The sequence below is a fragment of the Pimephales promelas genome, chromosome 21 (assembly GCF_988280905.1).
Source record: "Pimephales promelas chromosome 21, fPimPro1.hap1.1, whole genome shotgun sequence".
NCBI classification, from domain to species: Eukaryota; Metazoa; Chordata; class Actinopteri; order Cypriniformes; family Leuciscidae; genus Pimephales; species Pimephales promelas.
In genome coordinates this window covers 9565529-9580305 of record NC_142789.1, presented here as the reverse complement: position 1 = coordinate 9580305, position 14777 = coordinate 9565529, and the positions used below count along the sequence as shown (strand labels likewise).

Below are 14777 nucleotides of genomic sequence, written 5' to 3'. Positions count from 1 at the left end.
TATATATATATATATATATCGAAAATTATATTTCTGATGCAGCTAGTATACTTACATTTAATTAGTATTGGCCTATTTTATTGATTCATTTAAAACTTAAACAACGACAAAAAAATAGTAAGCTATGTCTAATAATAATTATAATGATAATATGATCATATGAGAAGAAGAAGAAGAAGAAGAAGAAGAAGAAGAAGGAAGAGAACAGTTTTATTCTGTAACGAAACTGCTGCTATTCATCTGCTGTTATCGCTTCAGTGAACCTCGCGCTGCTCGCGCGTCGCGCGCAACACAGATCAGCTGATCGTCGTCGGATTTGAAAGTAACGGCTCCTCTCATCAAAGCTTCAGCTGTTTGTTCGGCTCTCCGTTACAAGGTTAGTAAACTCGCCAAAGAAATATAAATACTGAGTCTATTCACTATATATTCAAACACATAAACTAAAACACGCGTTCTTACAGAGTTTACCACTCGTTTATTGCACATAGGCTACCTACCTATGTGGTATGAAGGTTTGAGCCGCGACGCTAACTAATCTAAGAATTAATGAAAATCATTGACTTATTGTCTTAGATTGTTTTAGTCATTCACTTAAATGTATTCTGTACAACTGTGTCTTCAAATTGCTGATATAACGTATTAATAGCTAATTCCTGCTGTCGACTGTCGTCATTTGCGTTATGAATAACAAGTGGATAGGCGTTAGTTTGGTCTGTTTTTGTTTATTTAGCTGCTAGCCTACTACAGGTGCCCTGATTCTTTCAAAAACCATTTTAAAGCCTTTTACTGGCCAATAATTATTATGTTGTGAATGGATATAATCAACTTTGTTCTTTTGTTTCCTCAGAAGAACCACTGCATTTCTAAAATCATCTGAACATTTCAGAGGCTACATTGAATTACAGGAGGAAGTTACCGGCACCACACTACAAGTACTTTATTACTATGAACTTTTCTGTGTGAATTTGTTTTGTTTGACTGTGTACTTGTGTTTTTAAATCAGTTATTCTATAAAAATATTCCTTCAGGCTCTTAAATCTCATTCATGTCACTCAGAAAAATTACATCACCGATTTGGCACCAATAATTCTATATACATTTTTTCTTATACAGTTCCTTAAAGGGAAATGAAGCAGTGAATCAAGTTTACATGATTTACAAGATGGATTTCCAATATAATCAACAATTATATAAGAAACATTACAAATGTAAACATTTAGAAGAAAAAAAGAAAAAACCTTGCATCTTTCGCCGCCAGGGCGCCACCATTGTGCAGTTGACGTCACAGAGTTGGTTGGCTCAAGTTTAACAGGCTCTGGGCATTGAAAATCGCAACATCAAACTGTGTTTATGTTGTTGCCACTGTCATAAACAGGTTCCTTGGTTCCTTGCCACTGTCGCCTTGCTTTTGGCTTGCTTTGAGCTTGCTCAGTTGGGGTTATTTATTTATTTAGTGTTTAGCAATGTTGTTGATCTGTGTTGTGCTACTTACATGTTATCACTGTGAAGCTGCTTTGATACAATCTGTATTGTGAAAAGCGCTATATAAATAAATGTGACTTGACTTGACTTGACTTGTTTACACCAGTGTTTTGACCGCAAACAACTAATGTTAGGTACAGTCATTAGACAAAAAGACGACTTCTAATGTTATATGTTGACAAACTGCACATAGAAACATTGTTTGCGATGTCTTATTCCCGTCTCGTCATCACCATGTAATGTTAAGTTACGTTGCTATGTAGAACAGCCGGTGGTGGTTTGGGGCGAAGAGCGGGTTTGCAACGCTAACTTACCAGGTGTCAGTGTGGCTGTTGTAGCGTTACTTCGATGCCCTCCGTGTCAGAGTCCATCTGTTGTCAAGAGGTTGATCTTGAGCATGTATTGCGTGGTCAATTCTGCATCACCGGCGCGCACGTTTACCATGCTGTGCCGGGAGGTAGACGTGTGGAAGCGGCGATGCTTTCCCTGAAGGATGTCAGAGCGGAGACACTTTTTCCTAGTATGTAGGCTGTAGCTACTAGCACTACCACTGCGAAAATATGGACGTTACATGCTAACTTACATGTTGACGAGACGGGAATATCTGACGGCAAACATCGCGAACAATGTTTCTATGTGCAGTTTGTCAACATATAACATGAGAAGTCGTCTTTTTGTCTAATGACTGTACCTAACATTAGTCGTTCGCGGTCAAAACACTGGTGTAAACACAGTTTGATGTCGCGATTTTCAGTGCCCAGAGCCAGTTAAACTTGAGCCAACCAACCCCGTGACGTCAACTGCACAATGGCGGCGCCCTGGCGGCGAAAGATACAAAGTTGTTTTCTTTTTTTCTTCTAAATGTTTACATTTGTAATGTTTCTTATATAATTGTTGATTATATTGGAAATCCATCTAGTAAATCATGTAAACTTGATTCACTGCTTCATTTCCCCTTTAAGGAACTGTATAAGAAAAAATGTATATAGAATTATTGGTGCCAAATCGGTGATGTAAACTTGATTCACTGCTTCATTTCCCCTTTAATCATTTGCATTTAAATATAAAAAAAATTTAACTGTAGTCTTTTTAGACAAAAAAACAAAGGCTATTATATGGCTTCAGAAGACTTGCAACACAACTCATAACACATGAGTTGTGGACCAATTTTTCAATTTAATTTTTCATATTTTTATGATCTTTTCTGTGACATTTTTGGAGATTAACACAATATTTAACAATTTTTACATAAATTGTTGCATTGAATTGAACTAAACAAGTGTACATAAGAATGGTTTCATGAATGATTTACACAGTTTTGTTCTGCTTGTCTCCTGCAGTGTAACTGAATGATGACTGTGGTTGCATTACGCCTGAGATCTGCTTTTGGGTTCCACAGACAGAAAGTCAAACAGGTTCGGAATGTCACAAGGAAATTATTTTCAGTTCACAACTATCACTTTAATAACACTGCTGACAGTAATTTTGGTTCTTTGCAGGCACCTCGGTAAGCTGAAATACAAGTTTGAACAAGAAAAATAATCCTCCTGTAGACCTGAAAATCATTGAAGTGCCTGGACCATCCACCAGTAAAGAGGAAAAACAAACGGAAAATTGTACTGTTCTAATTCGTTAACCTCACATGTCCCTTGTTGAGATTTTATTAGTGATTGCATTTTATGTTTCAGCAAGTAAAGGTGCGGTCAAATTTGTGAAATTACACAGGCAAAAAAAGTCCATTGACACAACTTAACTTAATTGTTTTTTTTTTATTATTATTATTAATGTGATGTGTTTCCATGCATTTTGTTGAGATGTATACCCTTTTCTTGTATACCCTATTGTATATACTGTACATTGTTCATTATTCATGTTGCTTACAGTATGTATTATACTATTTGTTTGTGTATTCTATTCATTGATATTAATCTATTACTAGCTTCTTTTTCCCGAGTGCATGGAAGTGTATGTATTAAAATGGATCTAAAATTTAATAAACAATTCTTACCTTGTATTTGGTTCAGTTTGTTTATAATAATAGAAGTTAACGCTAATCATAGTAACAACATGAAATAATAATAAATAAATAAAAAATGGTTCCTGGAAGCACCCAAAGCGGTTCCATGCAGTGCCTAATATAAGAGTTCCTCAGGAAACCTGGGTGGTTCCTCAGAGAACTGGCCCTTTTTTAAAGGGTTCCTAGAGGATCTACAGACGGTTCCGCCGGCGTGGCAAAGTGAAGAACCCCAAAAGGTTCCTCCAGGCACCTTTTCTTTTTACAGTGTACTGCACCCGAACCCAAGACTCCTGAAAGAAACATTGATGAGGCTATGGCGGATCTGACTCTAGCACCTAGGAAAAAACGAGGACCGTCATTAACGAAGTTTCTTCACGAACCATTGGTCCGTGTGGAATATTTTTTTCAGCTGTCAGATGGACGTGCATGCATTTACAATTTCGACAACCATAACCGTGAAGTCCGACTGAGTAATGTGGACGGGGACGAACGGTTTACAACGAATATGACAGAAGATCCCGATTTGTTGTTTACCGAACGAGATTGGATTTTTTTTATACAAAAGTCTGGAGGGACTTGCAAGATGGTGGAAGTGATCCGCTATTTATAGCGGAATGGTCGGGGCTGAGTTTTGGGACAAGATACAGGTTGCTTGCGGACCACATCAATAAGTATGACGAGGACTACATTTACATTCTATGCAGTGATTTCGGAAAGGATGGGGATGGATGCTCGTGGCCTATCAAAGAGAGCGAACATCTGAGATTTTATGATTTAAAATTCATTTTTCAATGGAAGGATATTGCAAATTTGGATGGTATTTTTTCTGAAATACATAAACTTTTCCAATGGTGCGACGCTTTTGACAGATACGAGAATTAAAGTGAAGTTGTTTCACCCGGAATGGTGTACACCCACTAGGAGGGGCATGCATATAGCACCACCCATGCTCTACAAATAATAATACCTCGCATTCCGTCAGTCCAGCTCATACTCGCACTATGTTTCAAGAGGATATCATCTCACCATTCTCCCCTCCCGGACCTGTTGATGGTTACCCGTCAAATGGATTATCACAGGGTTTGGGATTATCGGATGTAGCGAGCGGATGTACACAAAGAAACATCGACTGGCTGAATAAATTCTGTACAGATTTTGGATTTCACAATCTAGCATTCCTCACAAGTTACGGAGCAGGTGCATTCGGACCGGATCCACCCCCTTTAACCTGCGTGAGCGGTGACGCGTCAGCGGACAAACCGGATGTGTGTATAGGGGATGTAGGACACAGGATTATTAAAGCAACTGTTGTCATCATACTGGAATATCTGATTGATAAGCAAATGAAGAAGGATTGCGTTGGATGTACCGTAGACCATCCGTCCCAAACAAGACATTCGTGCCTGATTGAGCCTACACCGTATTATTTTTACGGTTGTTTTGACGAGATCCGTCTGAAACTCCTAAAACCTGAGCTGAAAACTATCTTAGCTCAGGCTTTGAATCTGTACGGGGCTACACCACACCTGCAAAGAATCCAGGGAGCTGTGGAGACCATTTTGTTTGAGCTCAAAGATGAGATGTACATTGTGGAACATCTGGCATCTATCAGACAGAAACTCGTCGATGAAAGCTGTGAGGAAAATATCTACGCGGCTGTCGAGAAGTGGAAACTCGTTGATGCTGAAACATCGGTTTGAAGATGGGAAACTGCTGCAGCTCCTGGATTGCCAAACATTTCTTTAAATCATATGTCAAACTAAAAAGTGTGTTTTTGTAAAAACCTCTATGCTTTTATTGTATTCCTTGTGTTTTTAATTAACTGAAATAAAAAGTATGTATGAATACGAAAAAATAAATAAAAAGTGTGTGTTTTGTAAAAAACCTCTGTGGTTTTATTCCTTGTGTTTTTAATTAACCGAAATAAAAAGTATGTATGAATACGAAAAAATAAGTAAAAAGTGTGTGTTTTGTAAAAACCTCTATGCTTTTATTTTGTTCCTTGTGTTTTTAATTAACTGAAATAAAAAGTATGTATGAATACGAAAAAATAAATAAAAAAGTGTGTGTTTTGTAAAAAACCTCTGTGGTTTTATTCCTTGTGTTTTTAATTAACTGAAATAAAAAGTATGTATGAATACGAAAAAATAAATAAAAAGTCTGTGTTTTGTAAAAACCTCTGTGGTTTTATTCCTTGTGTTTTTAATTAACTGAAATAAAAAGTATACAATCTAAGACTGATATTCTTGAAATAAAAAATATATTTATCATGTATGTTTGTAAAATAAATAAATAAAAAATCTCAACAACTTTTTTAACATGATTCATTCTTCTCTGAAAAATCACTGTATCGACATGAAAAAAAAAAAAAAGATTTACTATGACCCCACGAACTCTGGGGTTAAAAACACCACGCTGCAGCAGCGTGTGGTAAGATTAGCTGATAAAGTGAAAGGCTGGTCAGTCAATAAAATATAAGCGCTGTCGTTTATGGGGGAAGATCAATAGTTTCAAACAGACTTAGTTGATACGGGTTTTGGAAATATAACTATGGTATTAAAAATATATTATTATTATGGTTATTGATGTGTTCAGCAATTACATATGGACCAGACCTTTGGAAAAAACGAGGTCTGTTGTGGTTAAAACTTTTACGTCTATTTTGAGAGAGGTGTCATATCCCTGCAAAGTTACAAACAGATAAGGGTGGTTCTTCAATAAAGATTTTCAACAGATGGTAAAAAATAAAATAAAATAAAAACATCACCTTGCAACAGTCACTGATTTAAAAGTGAATATGGTCGAAATATTTAATACAACTTTAAAAGGACGTAGGCATATGTGGAGATATTTAACAGTTGTAAACTTCTGATATTCATTGGTTAATCATACGTCTTTTCTCGCAATATTGATCTTTTTTCTTTTTATCTATTTTGACGAATGCAAAATAGCCTTTCGTTGTTTGGGGGTGCTCCTGTACAATAACTTTAAAAGGTAAAGATTTCTGGAAAGTCTCATTTTAAACTCCTTTCTGAACGTAGACCATAGGATAGTCAGACAGTAAATCTGTTCTGAGTCAAAATCTTTCAGGAGTCTGTGTTTTTATTAACAGGAAAGCTGAAAGGGAGACTATTTGCATCCTGGTAAGTCTCAATAAACGGGGACATGTGGCGACCCAAAACACCTATCTGTTGCTTATCTTGGGTTTTTAATATTATTAAATAATATGCTTTAAGACTTATTGTTCTGATAGATTTAGTGTGGAAAAAATGAATAGAGGATCTTTTACCTGGTGGGTAATGAATCGTTCAATTTCTTTGAAGTGTTTTCAATGAATTTTATTATCAAAAGCATGTAACAGAACATCACATAAAAAAGTGTATAAACATGTATAAATGTACACATAATTATCAAACTTCACAGAGCACATTTTTGTCTGAATTATACATTAGACTCTTTACAAATAAGTCTTATGTCATTGTGGACCACTAACAATTCCTGAAAATGGATGCTGCAGTCTGCAGTCAAAACACTTGATTCAGGCATATTTCACAAAATATCACTAATACCCGTAGGGTAGTGTCCTATAATCTGGTAATATTATTCTTTTGTCATACACAATCTTTAACCTCTTCACGATCATTCTATTACGCAACGTAAAATGGATCTTATCACGCGTGATGGTTGACGATTGTGGCGCCAGCTCCTGCGTGTCACCATTCTCTACATACGCGCACACGAGTCCTATCAGACTTTGTAGTGTGACTATCTGTGCATTATTTGAGTTGAGTGTAATACCTTTCGCTTTGAGACACGTATGCCCATTTGTCGTTTTTATCCCGTATGACTTCGGACCCGAAGACACAAAGAGGGAAATCGTATCGTTGGGTTCTAATTCGCTCGTGAGCTGACCAAGATAAGGTCCGGTCTCGGGAATCCACGAGCCGTTTTTTGATACAAAGATCACAGAATCTGTATCCGCGTACAACACACGTTCGCCTAATTTATCCAAAAGATTATACAGCTCGAGTCGCGCGTAAGCTGTGGTGAAAGCACCAATAAACACATTAACGTCACGTGTTGGGCACGGATCTTGCTCTGGTGTGGACCACTGAATCAATGCCACTGAATCAGATACAAATGAGAAATGTTTTATCACATGCGCTCTGCTAAATAGACGCTGTGTGAACTCCTCTCCATCTGACAAAAACTCTGTGGTCGGCAAATGAGTCCTGAGACAGAACTGACCCCACAAACTGTTCATAATAAGCTTCGTTATAGCTCGTTTTGCGGGGTTATGCTTTATTTTAGCTATGTCTAACTGAACGCCTTGTTTATCCAGATAATCATCGACATAAGACTGTTTGTCCGCATCTGTCACTACATGAGAGGGGAACCCCGACGCTTCTTGTTTGAATTTGAGAAAAGTGTTGACATATCCACTGAACAAAGTGTCCGATGTATTATCAAAATGCCAGACCTCATCAATTTTCAATATCTGGTACCCATGATGGATAGCTCGTTATAATTCCGCGGAGACCCATGTCCCGTTAATAGACCTCTTGTTGTCTGTATGGATGCATTGCGGCGTCTGGCTGCGATTTTCAACGCAAGATCTACACAGAGGAAACATTAGTTTACCGTGACATCTGTAAGGCAGAACCGGGTGATAGAGTTTTCGTGGAGGTAAAACTGTCGCTTTAATTAATCCGAAATAACGATCTATTTCTTCAAAACCCTCAAAAACGACCTTCGGATGTCCGATAGGATAAGTCTTACTCGACTGTACGTACGGATAGAGCGATGTGAAATCATAATAATCCACTCGCTCATCATCAGCTGTTTCATGATATAGTTTATACGCGTTTGTGCGGCCTCCGTATAACGCATCTCGTGGCCTAAGTCTCTCAGGTGCTTCGTAAGAAGCCATAAACTCAATCACAGTGGGATCTGTTTGTTTCATGTGCTCCCAGCGGCACTCCCACATAGTAATCACTCGTAAGGAATACACTTTACGTAGTGTTTCTATCTTTTCATCCGATTGCCTTCTGAGGGTACCAAAAGATACTTTTGACAGGGGTTGAATTTCCTCCGAATTATATCGACAATCATGTCCGTGGTAAAAACACCCCAGGAATTCCAAAGCTGTTTTTACCCCTTCAACAGACTCATAATAACCGTCAACATGATAAGGCCCAAAGGCTTGTTCTCCGTGGTTTAACGCATGCTGCACAGGTACACCGTTCTTACGTGCATGAAAATGTAACCATTGAATTGATGCGCCTGTGTATGTTTTGTATTGATTAATGTATGCGTGACTATGTGTCAAGGCCAAGGTGTCACGGGTGAGAAAATTAGTTTTAAATGTTTTCATGCATGTTCCCACTAGTGTAATGGATTTAAACGGATCAATGTTTGTGATTTCAAGGAACTCCTCTCAATATCTCTTACATGCCTCTCGAAGGATCACAACGTCATTCCGACAGTAAAAAGCAAGCTCTTTTTTGAAGTCAAAGACACGGTTCGATACACTCGCATACCAGTGATTAAATTTAGTGCATTCGGCTTGACTCATCGTCTCGTAACCGTAAAACTCTTTTGTGGGGTAGGGGCCAACATAATTGGTATTCTCCAATCTGTTGAAATGATGCGGAAAATGCCCCTTATCATTTACCTTCAGGTTTAACGCCTCGGGTGCCGCTTTGAGCGAAAATGGGAAAAACTGGAAACTGTCCACGTATCTTTGTCTAAACGCCGCATCGTACATGTACAAAATGCGGCAACCCTGCATGATAACCTTTGGAGTTATCCCCTCGTTGGTTAGATGGTCTGCGAGAATATAAGAATCAAACCCCGAGCTATTGTGCGCTATGAATGTGTAATCACTGTATTTTGGTCTTCTAAAATGTTTAATCAGACGTGCCGCGCAATCTGTTCCTCCAGCTTCAAACGTCTCGTCTGTCTGCGTCATTGCGCATACAAAATTAGCCACATGTTTATCATCCTGATACATTGTCTCAAAATCATAATAAATGTATTTTTCATCACACGTTTCAGACTTTAGAGGTTGGATGTAACAATCATGACTTCCCTCACTGGTCAAAATTTCGTGACAATGTACGCATCGCTTCGGGGTGCATTTGTGACACTTTAACTTATCACCTCCTTTTGGTACATTATAAAGGGTATGACATTTTGAGCAATAATTAAAGGACTGACATTGAGATTGTTCACCGGTTACGAGCGATTCTTTATGCGTTCTGTAGCAGAAGGTGTTTCTACAATACCTGAGACAGTCTGGGCAATGTTTATAGCTTGTGGCATGCGTGCGACATTCGCTTGTACAGCAAATATTACATACGTATTTGCATTTGTGTGTTCTCTTGTTTTTAAGCGCCTTGAAGCAGAACGGACAAACGTAACTTCCTCCGATGAATCCCTTTAAATTTTTTATTAGATGATAATGCTGGTCGTGGTTAAAGAGATGTACTGTTTTTGGATGAATTTCATCAGTGTTTTTGTACACCTGTAATTTGCCGGAGCAGTCTCTGTAAAAAACAATGATTTTTAACTCTAAATATTTTTCAAAAATGGACAGATTTTGAAACCCTATTTTTTCATTAGGCGTAAAACCACATGCTGTGTGGATTTCCTTCGCGGGGATTTGTAGGTCTGCATCAGTGTAAGACGGATTAATAAAATGAGCAAGGCAATAACTAAGACACATGTTGTTGGTGAAGTTAGTAGGACTGAATAAATGCATTTTGTTTTTCTCTACCGAGTCGCTAATTGCAAGATCTGTAATTTTTTTCCTCCGTCCTCCCCCTGCCAAATCTGCCAAATCATTTGTATCTATTTCGCGGAGATTCAATGTTCTGTTAATTTCTATCCCATTGAAACACGGTCTTGGTATTATTACAAAGTCACCCACACTACCACCCTCAGATATTAGTGTATTTTTTTCTTCCCGACTAAACTCCCCACCCCCTCCCCCATTCTGCATGATTTCATCATCATCATCATGATCATCATCATCATTATTATCATAATCATTATCTCCGTCTAACCATGTTTGTTGTTCGACGATAAGATTTTGCAATCTTTCCCTAACTGAAAGTCCTGTAGTGTCCAGTGCGTTTAGTTGTTCACGTATTAAACGTCACAATTGTTCATTATTTCCATCATCTCTCGACATGGTACGTTCGTCAGAGTCGATATTAGGAATGTGGTGATGATGATTCGAAAACCCCATATCGGAGTGGATGGTTTCATCATCACCCATGTCTAGCCAGGATCGCTGTTCGGCTATAACATTCCGCAATCTCTCCCTAGCTGATAACCCCGTAGTATCAATAGCTCTTACCTTCTCACGTATTAAACGCTGTAATTGCTCGTTAATACTTTGACGCCTCGAGTTGACACGGTCGTCTTCATCAGAGTCATTATCCGAGAGTGCTCTTTTAGAAAGCATTTTTGTAAAAGTGGTTTATTTAAAAATAGTGTATGACAAAAACATACAATATACATAAAACTAATGTCTACAGATATGAAAAACGTAACATACATACAAACTCAAACATCATGTTAATACAATTACAGACTTCATGTAAAATAAAATAAAAAGTTAAAAACAAAAGCTTAAAACTTAAAAAAAAAAGTAAAAACTAAAAACAAGCATTGAAAAAATGAGCGGTCATCATCTCCTCCTTAGGGTCTCGTGTAAATCTCTCAAAATACGTTGAATGATATTCAAGCGTTCAGAAAATAGCGATACTGCTAGGGTGAGTATCTGCTGATCTCCTCTTACCTGATCAACAACTCCCCACAGGCGCCTGTTCTCAGTCTGTGTTTGTTCGTGACAGTTTCCAAAAAACTCTACAGTGTTGGATAATTGTCCGGCGTGTTGATTTTGCCGTTCGATAATCCTGCGTAGAAGATCAACTACCGGCGCTTGTGATTCGACGAGCAGGTCCTCGGTTTCTTGGTAGGTTAAGGGTCGTGAAGCGACATCTAAAACCATTAGAAAATTCCGGTTGGCACTGCGAAATGTGTCATAACTCAGTCTGTGAAAATCTTGCGGCGTGAATAAAGGTCTGAACGGATCGTGGGTATCTTCATTGGAGTGTGTACTGGGTGATGAGTCTTGAGATCCGACGGCATCCAGCACATCTGCCTGGGATTCTAAAAATATCTCCAAGTCTCTTTCGGCATAATCTGGTTCTAAAATAATAATAATAATGTTTATTATAATAGCAATTTATGTATTATTTATATGATATAGACTGTATAGTATCTCACCGTTATCTTCCGAAGAGGATGCGTTAGGGGTGACCTCACAGTCTTTCGAGGCAGAAAGTCGTTTCTTGTAAGAACCTGTTGTACACCTCGTTTCTTCGTACTTCGTTTTGGAGGTGCACTCATCGGTCGGATTTTCCTCTGGGGATAAATGACATTTTTTATTAATTTAAATAACAATAGATTAAAATATATTATATTAAACTAAAATATGTTATATTAAAATGATCATATATGTATAGGGTATTGCTTTTACTCACCACTATCAGGGTATGCTAAACGCAGACCGTTGTCTGGAGCGTATTCTCCATAAGTTTCACGAAGCCTTTTAATCCCCCCGACTGAGTTTTCCTCTGGGGATAAATGACATTTTTTATTAATTTGAATAACAACAGATTAAAATATATTATATCAAACTAAATTATGTTATATTAAAATTATCATATATATATAGGGTATTGCTTTACTCACCACTATCCGGGTATGCTAAACGCAGACCGTTGTCTAGGTAGGTAGTAGGTAGGTATGTTATGTATGTAAAACTGATATTCCCCATTGTGCCTGTTAGTGGCACTGCCACTTATAATTATTAGTTGTGTTCCTCTATAATAAAAACTCAGAAGAAGAAACGTATCCCAGAATGTTGGCTGTGATCATTACACGTGCTTTACCCTAAGTGTTTAATATATATGTTATAAGAGTGGAAACATAACATAATTGGCGACGAGGTGGATTAAAAGTACTACGAAGCTACTACAGTGAATCGTGAGTAGTTAGGCGTATGGTTAGTACAACTTTTATATTGTTTTCTCTGCGTAGCTAAAGTGATCTAGGTTAGCTAAGAGGATGGCTGCTACCATTGGCCACATGGAAAGTTTTGATGAAAGTGTCGAACCGTGGACCACTTACATTGAACGATTTGAACACTTCATAGAAGCTAACAGTATTGAGGCCGACAAGAAAGTGTCCGTGTTACTCAGCGTGATCGGAGGAAAAACTTATGGTCTACTCCGAAGTCTCATCGCGCCGGACAAACCGGGAGAGAAAAGCTTCAAAAGCATCACTGACACGCTACAGCAGCACTTCTCTCCGAAGCCCCTGGTCATCGCGGAGCGTTTTCGTTTCCACCGGCGGAATCAGGAGAACGAGTCGGTGACACAGTATGTTGCAGTGCTAAGAGGATTGTCTGAACACTGAATTTGGGGGACATTTGGATGATGCACTTCGCGATAGATTTGTGTGTGGCCTGAAGAGCGAGGCTACTCAAAAACGCTTGTTAACGGAGTCTGCGCTGACGTTTCAGAGAGCGGTAGAGTTAGCGGTCTCCATGGAAACGGCGTCACGTGAAGCACACCAACTCAGCGGATCACTGACGGTAAATGCGCTGTCTCTATCACAGAGTGAGACTGCAAACAAATGCAAACGATGTGGAAAGAATAACCACAGTGAAGATGACTGTTGGTTTAAAGACAAAAACTGTAATGCTTGTGGAAAAAAGGGCCATATCAGTCGCGTTTGCAGGAAAAGTAACGTTAATGATGACAGGAAAACAAAGAGTGGAAATATCGCAAAATCTGCACGGCAAATGAAAGCATCTTTTAAACAAAAAGGACAAATAAAAAAAAGAAATGTACACCGCCTTGATGCTGATGCAGTGTCCAATGATGATGACACAGACTCTGATTTAGCTCTGTATAAACTGTCACAGCCAGGAGAAAAGTCCAGTATCACTGTGAAACCAGAAATTGAAGGAATGCCACTGGAAATGGAACTGGACACGGGCGCAGCAGTGTCATTGATTTCATCAGAGACTTATGATCAGATATTGAAACACCTGCCCCTATGCTCAACAGACATTGTTCTTCGGACATACACTGGGCAAGCTTTGCGTCCTGAAGGTGTAATTGATGTGCATGTGAAAATGGGCAAGCAGACAGCTGTTCTTCCTTTATATGTCGTGCAGGGGGACTATCCACCACTCTATGGCAGAGAGTGGTTGCGTCAGATCAAACTGAACTGGAAAGAAATAAAAACAGTCAAATTGAAGACACTAGAAGCTGTGCTGCAGAAACATGTAGCTATTTTCTCTAAACAGTTGGGAGAAATGAAGAACATCAAAGCTAAAATAACTTTGAAACCGGAATACAAACCCACGTTTTGCCAGCCCAGAGTCGTTCCGTATGCTCTTCGTCCAAAAGTCGAAGCGGAGCTGAACCGTCTCACTGAAATTGGAGTATTGACACCGGTACAGTACAGAGAATGGGCAACTCCAATAGTTCCTGTCGTTAAGAAAAACGGAGATGTGCGCATCTGTGGTGACTTTAAGGTGACGGTAAACCCTGTCTTGCACATTGAACACTATCCATTACCGCGCATTGAGGACCTGTTCGCTTCCTTAGCGGGAGGACAATGTTTCAGCAAATTGGACTTGTCACATGCTTACCTTCAAATGAGGGTCGAGGAGGAGTCCAGGAAGTTCCTCACAATTTCCACACAGAAAGGGCTATTCCAGTACAATCGCCTTCCGTTCGGGATCGCTTCAGCTCCAGCCATATTCCAGAGAGCTATGGATCAAATATTACAAGGTCTGCCTAATGTCCATTGTTACCTGGATGACATTCTGGTTACCGGGCGGACTGAAGCTGAACACCTGGAAAACCTGGATGCAGTCCTTGGACGACTGGAGCAGTTCGGCTTGCATGCTGAAAAAGAGAAATGTGACTTCTTCAAGGACTCACTGGAATACCTTGGTCACATAATTGATGCGGAAGGTTTGCACAAGTCACCTCAGAAAGTAAGTGCAATTGTCAATGCGCCAATTCCATCTAACACCACACAGCTGAGATCATTTCTCGGCCTGTTAAACTATTACGGGAGATTCATACCCAATCTGGCATACATAGCGAATCCTCTGAACGCCTTGCTGTGTAAAGGGAAGCGTTGGCAGTGGTCTGCAGAGTGCGATGCTGCATTCAAAAAGGCA

The 14777-nt window shown here is 39.0% G+C and overlaps 1 protein-coding gene and 2 long non-coding RNA genes across 3 annotated transcripts in view; all 3 read left to right on the top strand.

Annotated features, from left to right (window-relative positions):
• Positions 1-14777, top strand: part of LOC148970126 (uncharacterized) — a 182804-nt gene that overhangs the window by 62698 nt on the left and 105329 nt on the right. The gene's annotated exons all lie outside the window — the stretch shown is intronic.
• The window catches only part of ghrh (growth hormone releasing hormone), a 78999-nt gene that overhangs the window by 41656 nt on the left and 22566 nt on the right, over positions 1-14777 (top strand). The gene's annotated exons all lie outside the window — the stretch shown is intronic.
• LOC148970128 (uncharacterized) lies at positions 188-3313 on the top strand. Its single transcript, XR_016148552.1, has 4 exons — positions 188-376; positions 848-932; positions 2823-2897; positions 2982-3313. It is a non-coding gene; the product is annotated as an uncharacterized LOC148970128 (long non-coding RNA).